Here is an 18,128-nt window from a genome sequence, read left to right on the forward strand (position 1 = left end):
ATGTAGTCTCATGTGATCCCTTTTTAGGGATCAAATTAGAACTTAGAAAGCTTTTCAGAACTTTCAAAGAATCAGGGGCTTCAGTTCTACCTCCATGCTATTTTGAACTGAGAAGTCAACTTAGAGAGGCTATTGAATTTGCGCATCAACAATACTCTCTTGCAAGGTGGAATTTACTCCATAGAGCCATTTTGTCTAAGAACTCTAAACAATTTTGGCATATTACTTCAGGTTTCTTCCACAATTAAGTTTCCCCAGTTTCTCCAATCTCATCATTTATTTGGGAAAATGATATTAAATCAATCTTTTATGATGATTGTAAAGTCACTACCACTGGCTTCATTCTCTGAAGTACATAATCAGCCTCCTGTATTTGAGTCTGAAGTAAAGTAACTTCTTCTTCTTTTGAAACCTGGGAAGTTGCAGACCCGGCCGTCCTTCCCCTTGATATATTCAAGGTTGACCCAGATTGGTGGGCACCACTATTGGCAGACCTGTTCACAGTTGTAAATAATACTGGTATTATGCCCAACTTATGGACCCAATCAATCATTATGCCCATTTATTAAAAAGGTGATAGAAAGCACCCAGGGAGCTATTGCCCCATCTCTTTGCTATCCTCTCTGGGCAAGATTTATGCAAAATACCTTTTGGACAGGCTCACCAAGTGGCTGAAAGAAAATAACATTATTGGCCCAGAACAAACAGGTTTCTCACCTGGTAAATCTATTTTGGATAACTGTTTAGCCCTATCCCATTTAGTCACTAAGTATGCCAAATCTAAAAATTTCCATCTTTATGCTGCCTTCCTGGATTTAAAAGGCGCATTTGACACGGTTGACAGGGAGGCACTTTGGCTAAAACTGGACAATTTAGGTCTGGAGAAGTGACTCCTTCTCTTAATCAGGAAGCTCTACTCGGAGACTAGCTGCTCTGTTAAATTAACACCATGTGGGAAACTTTCGGTCCCAATTCCTACTAATTTAGGAGTCAAACAAGGATGTGTCTTAGCCCCTATGCTGTTTAACATATTCATTAACGATCTGGCTCCTCATTTGTCCTTAGTCGACGCCCACCCTCCTAAATTAGGTAATTTACCGTTCCCCCTTCTGTTGTATGCAGACAATATGCTGCTACTGTCCCGTACGGAAATTGGCTTGAAGCATTTAATCAGCTCGTGTATTAAATACCTAACTTCCAATGAATTGCAATTAAAATTTGAGAAGTCTAAAATAGTGGTTTTCGGTTCCCAATAGAAAACTACCTCTTGGTCCTTTGGTGGGAAGGTAATCAAACAGGTTAAAGTTTTCAAGTACCTGGGAATTCTGTTTCATCATAGGCATACTTGGTCACCTCATCGCCAGGCTGCTATTAACTCAAGCAATTTATTAGTTCATGCTACTTTGCGGTTTTTTTTACACCTGGGCAATTCTTATATCCCAGCAGCGGTGCAGATCTTTAAGTCCAAGTTTCTGGCACGATTGCTGTTTGGTACCCCTATCTGGATTTCAGCCATTTCCACTCTAGTAGAACATGTTCAATCCAGATTCCTCTATAAGATCTTTAAGGCACCTCAGCGTCCCTTACACAACATTGTGGCTTGAAGCTGGTCTGCATAAAATTGAAACACTGGCCTGGCTGAGATTCTTGAGATTTTGGCTAAGGGTCGGTTTTGAGGCAAATCAGAACATCATGCACTCCAATATTCTTGCTGATATTTCTTTTTCCCCTAGTCTAACTTTATTTCACAAAAGACTCCAGCTCCTAGGTTTATCACCTGATCTGATAGGAGGATTACCCGTGTCTGAGGCTTACAATCTTATTCGGACATGACTATTCAATATAGAGAAACAGGATTTGCAAGCTGCAGCCCGTAAGTCTTGTTCGCCTCTATATATTGGTCTTTCATGGCCCTCTGATTTGGGTTCAAGCTATCTATCGTTCATGTGTTCACCTCAAGATTCGTAGAATCTTTACGCTGGGTAGGTTTAATATCTCACCTACAAATGTACTAAGAACAACATTTAATAGACCATTGGAGAGTCCCCAGTCATGTTCTTGTGACCTGACCTCAAAGAGTCCTTGACCCATGTACTTTTGTATTGTACCCACTATATTGATTTATGCCATCAATTTCTATATCCATTCCTGGAAAACTTTCATGGTTCAGATACAGACTTGGTCCAGTACTTGTTGAACGGGAGAAATGAGTGCCACTCATCAAATGTTGCAAAATATTTATTTAAGGCACTGTCGAGGCGTAAATTCCTCTGTATTTCTTTGCCTGATCAATGATTGGTGGCTACCTTGAATGTTTTAATTTTGTTTTCATGATGTATTGTTTATGCCAATAAAGGTGGAATGAATGAATGAATGAATTTAAGAATAGCCTGAACACAGCAACCTTTTAGCATTGGCAAATTCAGGGCATTGGAACATAGCATGCACAGTTATATATTGGCTAAACCCAACTACAGGTGGGTCCCCATATCTGCAAATCCCATATCCATGGATTCAGTTATCAGTGGATCGGGTCCTGGTGTGTGTCCCCCAGCATGCGCCCCTTCAGGGCCTCCCAATGTTTTATTAGACATTTAAAATGTCACATCCGGTTTCACAGAGAAACCAGAAGTCATGCTATTTCAATAGTGGAGCTCAGTCTGAGTCATTTCTGCCCAATATTGCATATACGCAACAGGGACCAAATGTGTACACCTGTGGGCTGGGCAGAAATAGGTTAAAAAATATGCAAGCATTTACAGTTTTAACCGGTGAATTGAGAGATTATTCAGTCAGTCATGGCATAAAATAGATTCCAAAACACTCAATACACACAAAGTAAGTAAACAAGAATAAAATTAAATAAATAATATATAAAGTCAATGTAAAACCAACGAGACCAGGAATCATTCACTGCTACAATCCTACTTGCAAAGGATCAAGAGAACAATAAGAATTACACTTGCATTTCTCCCATCCAATAGAAAGCACACAGTGTTAAAATCAGACCCGTGAGGAACTGGCAAAAATTAGAATAAAAGTTGTTAACACAAATCAATATAATGACGACAATATAGTAATATACAAGTCAAAGTCTCAGTTGTGATCCTATCACATGAACAAACCTGAGAACTCTCCACTGAGAGATTATTCAACTGGCAGCTCAATTCCAATTGTTGACTTGTGCTGGTGCAGGTCCCCCGTGTCAGCTCCTGAGTTGGAAATACTGTAAAACACATCTGCGTCGACTCAGGAGCAGGCAGTATCAGCACAAGGACATGCGCCGGCCATTTGCAGTCAGATCCTGTCCCTGCACCGGCCAAGCAAAATAGGCTTGTGCTGGGTGATTCAGGGCATGGGAGAGGGTGGCGGGAGGGCATTCTGGAGGCGGGGAGGGGCAGGGGGCAGAACTGAAGGTGGATTGGGCCCTGGAGGAGGGTGGGATCAGCAGTGGCAGCACAACCACTGGCCTCAGCCCAGGCAGCCTTACACAGACTGCTCAAATTTGTGCCAAATAAATAGCCCCATAGGCAGGCTGGGGCTCAACAAAGGGTAAGGGGAAAATATCCCCACCAGAAGCCTTCCAACTTGAGTTGGATACAGCACAAGCCATGCAGCCTAGCTGGACTGGTGCAGATTAGGATTGTGACCTAAAACTCATACAGCTATTCACCTAAGATTTCTTTAATCAGGTGAAAGCTCTACATTACTTACATAATTAAATTAGTGTTCAAAATCCTAGAATACAGACTTTAAAATCCAAAAAAATGTAAATACTTAATTAATAACTGAAGTATATTAGAAATCATAATGAAAAAATGGTCTAGCAAGCATTATTACTGTTCTAAGATGTTCACTGCATTCTGCTCCAAACCAATTAGATAACTATTTCTATACTTTAACTTGCTATGACAAGGCACCTTTCTGTGAGAAATGAAAAGACAAATACAAACATTACCAGAAAATCAGATTAAAACAATGCACTGTTACAACTGGTGAATAAAAACTTGTAATATCCCACTTTACCTTTGTTGATAGGAAAGGATATTTCTACATTTTCTCAAGAGCTGGCAGAACCATGTGTAAAATCACTACGTGGTGATGATTAGTGGATGAGCTGGTAGTCGAACACACTCTGACTGGTTGATCGATCTTTGGACCAATTTGTGATATGAAAATACAGGAGATGTGCAGAGCCAAGGACACAAGAGGGGGTGGGCAGATATTAAATAAATGATGCCAAACACTAAATAAAAGATGTTCAAAACTAGGAAGGAATTCCAGATTCCCCCCCCCCCCCCACTATGGCACTTTTATCATAGTCCAGAAAAAAATATATAACTTTGAAATTTGCAGGTCATGTGTACCCATCTGTGTTGAATTTAAGAGTTTACCAGTGCAGTCTCCAAGAGAACCAGGCTCAATCAAGACTTTTCCATATCTTTGCACAAAGTGCTTCATTTAAGCTCATCCCTTTCTCAATACTACACCAAGTGGATGCCTGATCCTAGCTGTGGGTGTAACTTCCTTGCATCCCTTTCTTTCCTCAAGGCATTTCAATATTTGATGTTACAGAAGAACTCTGATATTGTTTGCATAATCACAGTTCACACACAACAATTCACATCACAATTCCTGTAGCAAAACATAGCCAAGAGCTCTTCTGGATCAGGTCAAACTTCATTTGGTTCAGTATCATGTTTCTCACAGATGCTTCCTGCAACAAGATACACCCAGGAAGTATACAAGTAGGAGTGAATGAATGAATGAATGAATGAATGAATGAGACAAAGAGCCCCAGCTTACTGCCTATGAACATGGAGGTTCAAGTCAATCATCATGCTTACTATTAGTTGGTCGATCTAGCTTACATGAATTTGTCTAGTTTCCTTTTAAAGTCATCTAAGTGGCCATCATCACATCTTGCGGCAACAAATTCCATAAATTAAAGATGAACCCCTTCATTGACATAAACATACAAAGAGTCAGGGTGGATTAACAAGTGCACTCCACATCCTCCTTTACTTTGCCCATTTTGGTAGGGTTACTCTTGAGTAAATAAGTTTGTTTAGATCACGGGTGGGCAAACTTTCAGCTTTAGGGATTGTGGACCTTTAACAATTGTGTAGGAGAGAGAATTTCAACAGGTGCAGCTTATCATCTGTGAGATGACAAGCTGCACCTGCTGAAATTCCTTCTTCTATATAATTGTTAAAGGTCCAGGATCCCTAAAATTGAAAGTTTGCCCACCCCTGGCTTAGATAATCATATATCCCACCCTTCTTCAAAGGTTCGCCACAATATATCAGTAAAAATATTAATTAAAATAAAACAACTCCCAATCTTGCTTAATCCTGGCCACCAAACACCAGTCTGAAATTTTTAAAAAAGTGTAAAAGTGCTTGCCTTGTCTGATCTGGATAGGAAAAGAATTCTCTAAAGATGCAGAATTTTTCTAAAAAATTACTTTCCAGAAGGAATACCTATTCTGCTTATCCATTTTCTTGACTGGTCTTTTTTGTATCTGCTGCTTAATATGAGGAGGATTTGGGGGATGGAAATAGCTTGTTGAAATAGCTTGGTAGAAAAGGGGTCCCCTCTCTCCAGCACTTCATCCCTGATCCAAATGGTCTCTTATGGAGGTTTTTAACCAAAGAAAAAATTGTTGGGAGATTCAATCACACATTCACCCCTCATATTGATTGGCTTTGGCATGTACCTCTCAAAGTCCCTGCCTCGTGATGCCCTTCTTAGTAAGAGTCAGCACTTAAACTCTGAAGTGAGGTACCATGGCGCAAAATGCATCACACGATTATGTCACCAGCCACTTACTTCCAGGTTAGGAAGCCGAACCAAGGCTAAAAATAGCAGTAAGGGCAGGGTTTCTTTAAAGAACTTGTTTTTTGTGCAAATCAGTTCTGCCCACTGCACCATGCTGCAGTCTCACTGCTGGGTAGTGGGCCTCCTGTGATGCCCCAGGGCAACACGACACACAGATTCAGAAGCACTGGCTTTGCGATTCTCCAACCAGCAATGGGCCACATATGTGACATCGCTATTGGTCCCTGCACACACACCCAAGCCTCCAAAACCAAGGGGAGCTCTGCTCCCTTCACCTCTAGTGGCTTTTCTGAGCTTCAAAGAGGCAGCACGCATCTGCATGCTACCCCTACAAGGCTCAAAATGCCCAAATCATACAAGAGATGCAACTTCTGGTTTCCCCTCCCAAGCACAGATCCCCCTCGTCTCCAAAGTCTTTGTATAGCGACAAGCCTCGCTTGATGACGGGGTGCTGGTCTGCATCCTTGTCGCTAAGTGACGCACCACTGTACATTGTTGCTTGGGATCTCATTTTGGATTCACGACCCGCATTCTGCCATGAAATATGGTCCAAACAAGGAAACCATTCAGATACCTTCTACATGTGGGGAAAGCAGCAGAGAAGGACACCCCAGGACAGGACTCAGAACAGTTTGGATTGCGCAAAGAGAGCTCACTTACTGGAAACTGTTTACTAGAGACTACTTGTTAATTATGCACCATTGTTGTTCAAATTCCACAGTATCAAAATCAGTAAACATGCTATTAAATATTTACCCCCTCCCCCCAAAAAAAAGTTATTAGAACTTTTTTGTCAGCTTTTCTTAAAACAAGAGCTGCGGAGTCGGTACACAAGAACTCTGACTCCATCCAAAATGGCTTCTGACTCCAATTCAATGATTCTGACTCCAACAGCCTAGAGTAACCATTTTCAACCAGTGCGCCGTGTCACACTGGTGTGCTGCAAATGGTCTGCAGGTTTGCCACAGGAGTTTGGGAAACGTCATTTATTAGTAAGAGCCATAGGGGGATGCAAGTCCCCACCAACAGCATGGTGTGCCTTGTCAATTGTCAAAAAAACTGATGGTGTGCCTTGACAATTTTAGCACCTTGTCAGTGTGCCACAAGACAAAAAAGGTTGAAAATCACTGGCCTAGAGCAGGGTGGTGGAGTCATAGAGTTGGAAGCCATTTTAGGTGAAATTGGAATCAAAGGTTTTGTGTTCCGACTTCACAGCCCTGCCAAAAAGAGCACCTTCACATAAGAAGAAACCCACTGGATCATGCCAAAAGCCCAGCTTCTGTATCTCACAGTGGCCCAGCAGATGCTTCAGGAAGCACACAAGACAACAAGAGACCTGCATCCTATGCCATTCCCTTCCATCTAGCATTCTGAGGTAGCCTATTTCTAAAAACCAGGGGGTTGCACAGACCCATCATGGCTTATAACTTGTGATGGACTTTACCTCCATAAATCCATCCAATCCCCTTTTAATAAGAACATAAGAGCCAACAATTGTTTTGAGCCTGGTCTGAATCAGCATATTAATGACAACTTTTACTCAGTCTTCCCAGAGGTCACTTGTCTCTCTCATAGTATTGAGATTTTTAGCAAGCTTCAAACACAGCAGCCAGAACCTTGGCTAGCAGCCCAATCCAACTGCTAGAATTGGAAGAAAAATCTCTTTCCCCCCCCCTTTCTTTTTTAAAAACAACCCCAGAGCACATTCCTTAGTCGATTCCCTTGTGTTTCTAACAGAATCGGCAGCCATTTTCAAGAACTGGGAACTACCCAGGGGAATCTAAATACCTGATATGTTTTTAAGTACCATGACAGTCATGCAAATCACGTTGGAGAGATTTTGAGCTCTCAAGGTAGATGCTATCTAAGGAAGCTTAAATGTTTCATGAAAAGTCAACTTCCAAAAGTCTTTGGAGAGAACCAGCAGAAAGCAAGAAGAAGCAGGGCACACAGTTTGAGTGAGTATGCACTGAAAACCTCCCAAAATATAGTTATATTTCACATTTTTTGTAAGGAAAATTCTTTTTGCAATTCATTTCAGAGATCAATGTTTTGATCAACATTTTAATTAACTTAACTTGCCTGTAACCCCATGGTATGAGATACATTTAATTTTCTAAATAGAGTGGCCATTGATTCCTGCTTAAACTGGTGATGTTTTAGTTTCAATGATTTGCATATCCCAATAGAATTGTGGTTGTTCTACTTCCTTAGACTACATTCAGGTCTGGAAATTATACCCAGCCCTGAATATCTGCACATGTCCTTTTCCCTGTAACACTGATTTGTGACATACCTCAAACAAGGAGGAGGGGGAAAGTCATCCAATTCCATCCATAAACACTATGTTGCTTGTATAGCAACTCTTTGGGACATGTTACTTTCGTAATACAATCTCTCAGAGATTAAGAACACAAAAATATAGTCCAGTCAAGTAAAGTGCTTTCGGTTCCTATTAATTTCAATGAAAGAGTTAAGCATGTGCTTAAATTTCTTCTACTGATATATGTTAAGTGTTTACCTTCCACTAGATTTTCCTACAGTGGTTGCAACTCTTTACTCTCAAGTAGCTATAGCTAGAGGGGGAGAAAAGGGTGAAAACCAAATAAAAACAGATAATACCACTTTCTGCACTTCTCATTTTTGTAAAGTGCTGCATTTCTACAACTCAAGGATTTAGGTTTACCCTTAATCCTGACAGTTCCCTTTACTGCTGAACCCCTTGCTGCCATTCTGACCCAGTGGCCTCAATGCAACATGAAATCTCTCTCTGCATCTAGCAGAGGCAAATCTACTTTGGTCTGCATAAGGCCTCCTGGGGCTTTTCTCCCCTTCTACACTCAGCCTAAAAAGAGTAATGCAGAACTCAAAAAGATACTGCTCACTACACTGTGACTTTGCAGTTGGTTCTAAGACAGGTATAACCCAACTCTGGCTGTTGGGTTGTCTGCTCGACTGGTATACTGCTGTCTGTTGTGTCTTTGTCACGTTTTGTTACAGTTAGCATGCTTCTTTATTGTTCAGTTGCAAGCAGCCTTGGGTTGCTTGTCAAGAAAGTAAACAAATAATCTGCTGTAGCAAGAAACAACAAAAGAGCTTTGTGGAACTTTAAAGACTATGCAGCTCACTCTCTAGAAGCACAACAAGATCATAAACAACGATGGTTAGGCTGTCAAACATCCAGTAGCAGCACAAGTCTCAATGGTGTTTGCAATGCATAATGTCACAGGATGCATTTGCATCCCTTGCCTTTCTATGCCAATTTTTTTTAATACATAAAAAGGAGAGATGTGTTGTAATTCACATTCTAAAATACTCCTTTAATCACAATATCAGACAAAGACTGACAAATCCTATCTTCCCCCACCCCCAACAGTGCAACCACACTTAAAAGGTGAGCGCTGAATCCGGAGCGGGGGCATGCAAGAAGCTTCAGAGAGGAAAGGCAGTTTCACTGGCACAAGTCTGATGAGAGAAAAGAGGCAGGGTGGCTGCCAATGGAGATAGGATCTTGTAGAAACCTTCACCACTAGATCCACCCCCTCCTGCAGCCTCCCCACATCAATTCCACTCTCCCCACATCCTGCCTCCCCACTGGCTTAACTGCTCTAGCAGGTGGCCAGTGGTCTCCCAATGTGTGCAGGAAGGCTCCAGCCTTCCCATCTGTGCTCTGGCAACACACTGAACCCTGCAATGTACTTACTGGGTGCTATTCTACTCAGCTTCAATAAGATGAGATGGTGATTTTTTTTTTAATGACTTCTGTTTCGGCCCTTTCCCCTTTTTATCCCAGCTCACTCCCATTGAGCCTTTGTGGTTCTAGAAGTGAAAGAATAAAAAGAAGGGGGAGGGGGAGTGAAAATCAGGTGTGTCTGGAAGGATCGAATGAAACTTGCAGCCACAGGTAGAAAGATAAAAGACTGCATCTTCAAAATGCTGAAAGTAAAGTAAATGGACAGGCAATCATAAGGATCTGGGAGAAAGAAAGGGAAGAGCTGAAAAGTGGCTCAGGGTTGGGTGCCCTGGATTGCCATGTGCAACCTTGCTATACAGTATTATAGAAAGTGGTTTTAAAAAAATTAGGAAAAGGAAAACGAAAAAGAAAAAACTATTCCAAAGATAAATTTTGTTGACTTCTTAAAAACGAACAGCAACATCAAAAAAATCTTATTTCATAGATTATATGGTATATAGGTAAGACCTCAGTATCCACAAGGTATCTATTCCTGGGAAACACCCCCCCCCCCAGATACTGAAACCCGTGGATAATGGAATCCATGAATGGGCTCCAACAGAACCTCCAGACACAACTGAAACCACCTCTGGTCGCATCCAGAAATGTTCTGAAGCCCGGAGAGACTGCACACAGTCTCCCCGGCTCTGAAAGCCTCCCGGACATGGAATGGAAGTTGCATTCATTTGCATCAAGAAGATCCTTTGTAGATCCTCCAGATGCAGGTTCAGAAGCTGCAAAGGGTCAAATTCACTGATTCTGAATCCATGGAACAAGAGGACCCATTGTAATTCACTGGGCATTCTGCACAATCATCAAAATCCTAAACTGCCTCAAGAGTATTTTGAGTTCAGTCTGATAACTAGAGACAAAGGATTGTTAAAGTGTAATCATAATGTCTCTATCAGTTTTGCATAAATGCCATATTGGTCAATATCGTTGGAAAGATGGAAGAAAATATGAAATAATTACAGTAATGTTATAATAAAATAGAGCAAAGAGTTGAGTAAGTTTCATCTCATTCTAGAATCTAGATTCTAGAATTTCTCTCTCTTTTTTTTGTTCAGACTATCATTACTGGAACTCTAAAAGCTGATTTTACACAAAGTATACCACTGACTACTACCATTGTGAATATATTTTTAGGAATTATTTTGATCTTCCATAACTCTGTCTACTTCATAATCTTATTTCAAACCCCCTCTTTTTGGCATCCCTCACCAACATTACAGGTTGGTTCGTGACAGCAACTTGCAAATCTGAGCCCACAAAAACCCAAGGGTGCACATATTTATTGCATACGAAATGCATGAGCAGCGGTACTGGAGAAGAGCGCTGTTGCAGAGATACACTTGGATATCTGACACAAAAATAAATAAGTAGAGATAAAGTCTAAACCTGTCATCATAGACATGGCTGTTTTGCTTTTATTGCTGTTTGATACTTGTTTTAATTTTTTTCTCTATACACCCATGAACACAACTGCCTACTGAGAATTATGCTTCACACATTTGCTGAAGTTCACAAAAGCTTATGCCTCAATAAATTTGTTAGTCTTTAAGGTGCCATATGATTCTTTGCTGTTTGTGCTACAGCAGACTAAACACAGTTACCCCTCTGGAAATTGGTGTTTTTAAGGGCTCACATACTTCTGGTGTTTAAATTTTGGAAGATATTCCAGTCTAACATAGCGAGTTCCAACCTTTTACATTTCATGAGACACCAAGAAGATACTAAAATTAGTAAAAGTACAACACTTATATATTTTTTTGGCCAATTGACAAGGCACACAGTGCTGCCGGGGGAGGGGCTCACATTGCCCAATGGCCCCACTAATAAATGACCCTCTCTCAAACTCCCACAACACATTTGTGGATCATTCGCAGCACACCAATGTGCTACTTTAAGGGCACAATCCAGAGTCATAGGAGTACCTTATAGCACTTTCGACAGCAGTTGCTGGAGCCCAGCAACTGCTGTCACAAAAGTGCTATAAGGCACTACTGTGCCAGCAGAGAGGGTGTGGCGCCGGCACTGAGGCCAGTGCCAGTTGGCACAGGCCTCAGCATTGAGAAGATGACATGGCATAGCTGGCAGTAAGTGCTCCAACCAGCCAGTGGTGAGGCTTTTGGGGGCAGGGGCAAGGTGGACTGGAGGTAGGATCAAGCCCAGGAGGGGGATGGGGATGGTGCCAGTTTCTGCCACTGAATTCTGTGTCCTCTCCCAAGCCAAAAAGCCTGACATGGGCCTCCTTGGATTCTGCACCCACCAAATAATGGATGCAGATCTGAGGAGACCAACTGGTGGCCGGAAAGCTCAACACAGGGTAGGAGATCATTTGTTCCCTTATCCTGAAGAGACTCCAGTGGCTGCCCCAGCCCCACAGGATACAGCAAAGGCCATTTTGGTGCCATTGTTCCTCATGGCATACCTGGGGCTTAGGACTGGGATGCCCATTACTTTAAAGGCATTAAATGCACCTCCTTCCACATCCTGGATTTGAGAAAGGATTTCTTTCAAGTTTGGGAACCACTGGTCCATAAGGGAAAAAAAAGTCCTACATCTTCTCATTTTGTAGGCTTTATATTTTTATATTAAACATTCTACCAGAATATTTTGAGGCAATGGTAACATAATATGGTATAACAATGTTCTGGGGTGTTGCATTGGCATTTCTGCTGGCATGTGCCACCTTATGTGGTTCAACTGTATTTTAAAAGGTTTGACTTAAGATCATTTGGCCCATGTCTCTTCTCCCCCCCCCTTCATTCATTCATTACATCATTTACAGGCTGCTTTTCTGCAATAACAGTTCAAAACAGCTTACAAATTAAAAACCATACGAAAAGTAAAATCACAAGGAAAGCTATTTAGAACAACACTGAACAGCAGAAAAATCAGCTCAGGGGTCCAAAACACAGACCATATAACAGTACTGGAAAAAAGATACACCTTCTTAGCACTACAGAATACAGAAATGTGGTCACACCAACCTCTAGAAAACAGGAATTTCAAAGTCTATGCTGGCATGGAAAAAGTCATGTCTCACATCTTTGTGAGATGGAGCAGAAACCCCAGTGAAAATCTGAACACATGGAACCCTTAACAAAAAGGAGCAGGGCCACTGCTTAACATTTTATCTGCTGCTAGTTTTTGCTTATTTCTCCCACCAGTTGTGAGCCTTAAGACGTCTTACACTGAAGTTCCTCTCCCAGTGTCACCTTCCTTCTAAATCCTTCTTTAGAGCTGCACTCTAAGCTTATCCTTCTGACATACTCACCCTTGGCCTGTTCCATGCATTACTACCTCTCTAATGAATTCCACCTATGTTTAATAAAGCTATGTAGTCAATTTTTCAATTTCTTTTCTTTTGTACAAACTAATGCCTCAAGAGCATGCAAATATTTTTTTGCAATTAACGGTCCTTCCCTTTTAAACAACACAGCGCTGTAATCTCTACCAACCGGCAACATTTCTGAGAAGGTGACAAAGGCCAACAAAATAATTTCCTGGGACTTATCTTTCATTTGAAAAGGACATCAAATAAAGTGGTAGAATGGATGGAACTGCTTCAGACAAAGTGGGAGAATCACATTCTGAATGCTTACTAATGTGTAAAAAACAAACAACAAAAAACCCTGCAATAATAATTTCAAAAAGCAGTAACTCGTCCTTTTCTCAATTTGCAGGGAGCATATGAGAGCAATCCTGATGGGTTTACAGTTGCCAGCTTTTGAAATAAAAAACATTCTGGTGCCCAAGTGGTATATGGCCCAAAGTCAGCATGACAGTGGAATCTAACTTTTTCTGTGGGTCTGGTGGTCCAGTGGTTTTTGATGGACTCAGAGAGCAAAAGTCATTTATGTACCTAAGGCAGAAGTCCCCAAAGTGTGAGGTGCAGCTCCCAAGGAGCTGTGGGAAAGCTGCAAGGATACAATGCAACACTAGAAAAGATGGTAGGAGGCTAGGTGGGCTGAGTTCCTGTGTGCATTTTTTGCACACTTAGAAAAGACTTCCCACTCATGCTGAGCCCCTTACTGACCTTTTTAGCATTACGTCTGGCCAGAAACCTGGAAGTAACTGGTGATTATGTCATCATCAGTCACTTCTAGGAGCTCATGCTGTGTTTGCAGCACATGGGGCATTGCAAGACACTGAAGACAGGGAAGAGCTGACCTTAAGGAAAAACAGCAGTGCCTTGTGGTAGCTGATGCCTTCATAGTCCACTGCTTCAAATTCCACTAAGGCACTCACATCACAACTTTCCTCAGCTCTAACCACACCTGTTTTACCTGAGTTCTAGTTATAGTAGCCCATATACAAGCCATGACAGCAAGATGTTCTATTACAGTTTCTCTCTGAATTTCAGTTGTTGGGAACAACGAGAAGGGAGGGCTGTTATACTCGAGTCCTGTTTATGAGCTTCTTCATAGCTTTGACTGCAAAACTCTGGAGTACATGGAGGCAAGAGATGGGGTCAAGGTTACAGACTGAGTACAAAAAGAAGAGTTTGAGCCCTAAATATTGAAACCCCCAAATAATGTCCAAAGTCGATATTTAATTTCCCAGCCCCATATCCGCAACACATTTTTTCCCCCATAAAACTTTATTATTCCCAGATTCCGCCAATTAATTTTCTTGTTTTCCCCAAATTCCAGTTAACTGACTTGTCTATGAGGCATCCCAAACCAGTTCTGGCTCTCCATCCTTCTCTCACATAGCTGGATAATACATTAACAGATGAAGAGGCAAGAAAACAATGGGACTGCAATTTGGGGTTGGGGAAAGGAGCTGGTCAATTAGCATCTAGGCCAGCAATTTCAACAGTTTTCTTCTCATGGCACACTACAGTCTTTGCCTCTTGTGATGTCACTTACAGCTTCCAGGGGATGCTTCCCGGTTCTACAGCTCTGTTTCTCGGAAAACTGTCCATTTGGCAATTGTCTGTCCCTTTCCTCCAATGGCAGACAATTCATTACTAAAGACAGTTGCCCTAGAAACAGAGTCATAGTTTTTCTGCTATTTTCAACACAATGCACACCTGTGGACCTTTCACAGCAATCCCTAACTTGCATAGTACTGCATTGCCCTTATTATATGGACATCAGAAACAAGTTTCTAAATCTACTTTCAGATGGCCCTTTATGGGCCCAGGATGAAAACCCTATGCCTGCTTCTAGCCTCCACTGACATGCTGGTCATAAACCAACTGGCTACGTTTTTGCATGACATTCTAACTAAATGCAGAACCCCATCCACCCTAACAATTCTACTTTTTAGACAGAAAGTCTGTGCACATTTTGCTTTGGTTATATGTCTGTTTTTTGTCTGACTACTAATGCCTAATAAAGGTTTCTGAAATTGAAAACCTTTCATAGCACACCATAGCACCACAGCACAGGTCACAGCACACCGGTTGAAAATCGCTGACCTAGCCATTGATGAGACATCTCTTCCACACAATGTGCCCCACACATTGTTGTTCTACACATGATGAAACGACATCCCCCATCTCCATGCCTGTGAAAGCATCTGGGAACCTTAAGTCCCAACTAACAGATTGAGCAACGGGGAAAAGCTGAGTGAGGGGCAATTGCTGTGGAATGTGACTGAATATAGCAACAGAAGAGAACACTGCAGACACCTGAACTGGCCACAGGCTAAACACAAGAAAGCAAAGCTCGATTGTGAAGTACCATTAAGTGCAAGTGCCAATCACACAGGTTTTCCTGCCTACTTAGATATTAATCATGAATGGAAGACCCATAAACTTGGTTCCACCCACATTGCCATTTGATTCACTGATACACAGGTGCACACAAAAACTGTGCAGTATCATGTCCAGAGCAAGCACCTCTTCCTTGTATCATGTGTGAAAAGAGCCTAAGGAAGAAAGCCAGTTCTTTAAATCTTAAAGCATTCTAATGCTGTTATGGAAATTTGTCCACCAGTGCAAAATGCCTTCCACTCTGCACACAAGTAAGTCTTACACCTGATTGACATCTTGGAAGATTTCTGCCACCAGAAGATGAAAGGGAGGAAACTTCAAAAGTATGATTTAGGAGTACAACTTCTAAACTCACATCTTAGCCACTAATCAAATGCTGTTCATATCCCAAAAATGTTTAGAATCAAAACATTATCAGTATATGGCAGTGGTTCTCAAATTTTCCGGGAGTTGGAGTCCCACTGTAAGTTGTTGCGGTGGAGAGGGGAATGATGGGAAAAGATCGCCTGGATTGTGCCACTTTAGGGGGGCACAGGGACTTTCCTGCACTCACCAGAGGCTACAGCAGGCTTCCAGGAGTGTGGGGTGTCCCGCGCAAGCTTCTGTAGGGCTCCCCAAAGCACACAAACTGTCAAAATGATCATGACCCACTTCCAGTTTCACGACCAAAAACTGGAAGTGGGTCATTATAGTTATTTTGAGTGTCTGCGCACTTCAGGGGGCCTTGAGAAGGATTGCACGGGGTTCCCCGCACCCCCAGGAGCCTTCTGCAGCCTCGGGTGAGAGCAGGAAAGCCCCTGCGCCTCTCGAAAGTGGCACAATCCAGGTGATTGCTTAGCTCCATTTTCCCGTCACTGCTCCTTAAGGAGGCAGAGGCCAGGGCCCTCAGGCTGGGACATCGTGATGCCCTTGTTTGAGAACCACTAGTATATGGGGAAAATAAATAAAGGCAGGATCCAGATGTTATTATTGTAACATGGTTGTTACAGAGTGGGCAAGTTTTTGCTAGCGCTCTATCCATTTCCTGCTGTTCTTAACATGTAATTCAGAGATAGTACAACAACCTATTCTTATCTCTCCACCTTGCTCTTGCCCAAACACACACAGAATGCTCACAAATTGAAAGTGATGCAATTTCCAAGACAATGAAGGTCGTTTCCTAAGGCATATTTTTGAAAGTCATACCAAGATACATGATCAACCAAAAAATGTTTCCAACTGCTATGATGCATGTTGAAGTTAACACAAATGCAAAACTTTATCAACAAAACAACAGGAACAACAAAAAATCTCATTGAATTTTGTTTGCATATGACAGTTTCTAATGCTGTCCCATATTCCCCATATTTGTGCTCTTGTGTGTGTGTGTGTGTGTATGAGAAAGGGAGAGAGTGTGTGGATGCTGCAGTGGCAACAAAATGTCCTGCATTGTTGCTAATATACTCTAAGCATTATAGATTTTAATGTAGCAGCTTTAAGCAGAGACCCTGTGACAAGTATGTTTTTGCCTGTCAAACAATATTAAAACAAATTCACATGATCTAATTACTCTATTTTAGTTTGAAAACGAAGAACACTACAGGACAAATGCAGTTTTTGCTCACAAAGAAATAAACACCCCCCCCCCCCGGAAAGTTCTCAGGAAGAACACCGGGGGGGGGAAGGGGGACACAATGGTCTTCTGTGCATGATACTTTTGCCAGTGCTCTGCCTGAACAGAGGAAAGGAGTTTCACTCCTCTTGTTTATTGATTTTCTAGATTAAGAATCCCAGGGAGAGAATTGTAACAGACAACCATAAAATTATTTTTGGTGTGCTTATTTGCCTTTCCCTTGCATCTATTTGGCCTGTGCCTGTAGACAATTATGCGTTCCAGCCTAGACTCAGGTGCTAATAATGAAGGACAAATAGAATCATATGTGTAAACTTCCCCTTCTGATGAAAATTTATATTAACTTTCTGCCACTGTAAACAGAACTGCATAGCTCAGCGTCCCTGATGAATTGGTGATGAATTCAGTCATTTATATCCCAGGAATCTGTGCATTTATGGGAAAAGATGAAAACCGTCTGTATTGTGTAACCTTGCACTTTTTGAGTAGGAAAAAGAAAACACCAGCCTGTTTAGTTCATCACTTAAAGTGTGTAAATTTCATCTCAAATACCAGATTTCTGCATGACTCTGTCAGCCTCCACTTTGGGGATCTATGCCAATATAAACAGGCCAAGTGGTGCAGAGTGCATGTTATCGCTACAACTGTGAACTTATATACTCTCTGCCTGCCATAAAAATTGTTATGAATATCTTTACAATAGTGCAGAATCTTTGTTGTACAGTGAGGCTGGATAGCTTTGACAGTTTGGCAGTGCTGTTGGGGAGAACAAAGTAATTTGAGTTAGATAAGAGCCTGGCTGGCTTTCCTCTACTTAAAACATTCCATACTTTCCTAAATGCTACATTTCTTATGGCCCAAACCTATTTATCAAACGTCTGCATCAGCAGAACACACATTCCACCAGTGTGCACTGTTGCAAAAGCTCCATAAAGCATTTTGCGACAGCACAAGGTCCAGGTGTGCTGGCAGGAAGGTCAGAGCCTTTCCACTGAGGCCCATAGGAGCATGCCAGTGGAGGAGGAGGGGATTGGAGGAGGGGGTTCAATGGAGTAGAGGAGGACAGAACAGGGCGGTGATGGGGGCAAGCAGATTGGGCCTCAGAAGGGAGAGAGGCCAAAGGCACTGACAAGTGCCATATTCAAACATTCTTCCAGGGCCTGAACCACCAGCATGGATCAACGTGGAGTTGCACCAGCAATATCACTAACACA

General features: G+C 41.9%; 1 protein-coding gene across 13 annotated transcripts in view; it reads right to left on the reverse strand.

Annotated features, from left to right (window-relative positions):
• The window catches only part of FOXP2 (forkhead box P2), a 256,701-nt gene that overhangs the window by 185,989 nt on the left and 52,584 nt on the right, over positions 1–18,128 (reverse strand). The gene's annotated exons all lie outside the window — the stretch shown is intronic.

Source organism: Tiliqua scincoides, chromosome 7 (assembly GCF_035046505.1).
Source record: "Tiliqua scincoides isolate rTilSci1 chromosome 7, rTilSci1.hap2, whole genome shotgun sequence".
Classification (NCBI taxonomy): Eukaryota; Metazoa; Chordata; class Lepidosauria; order Squamata; family Scincidae; genus Tiliqua; species Tiliqua scincoides.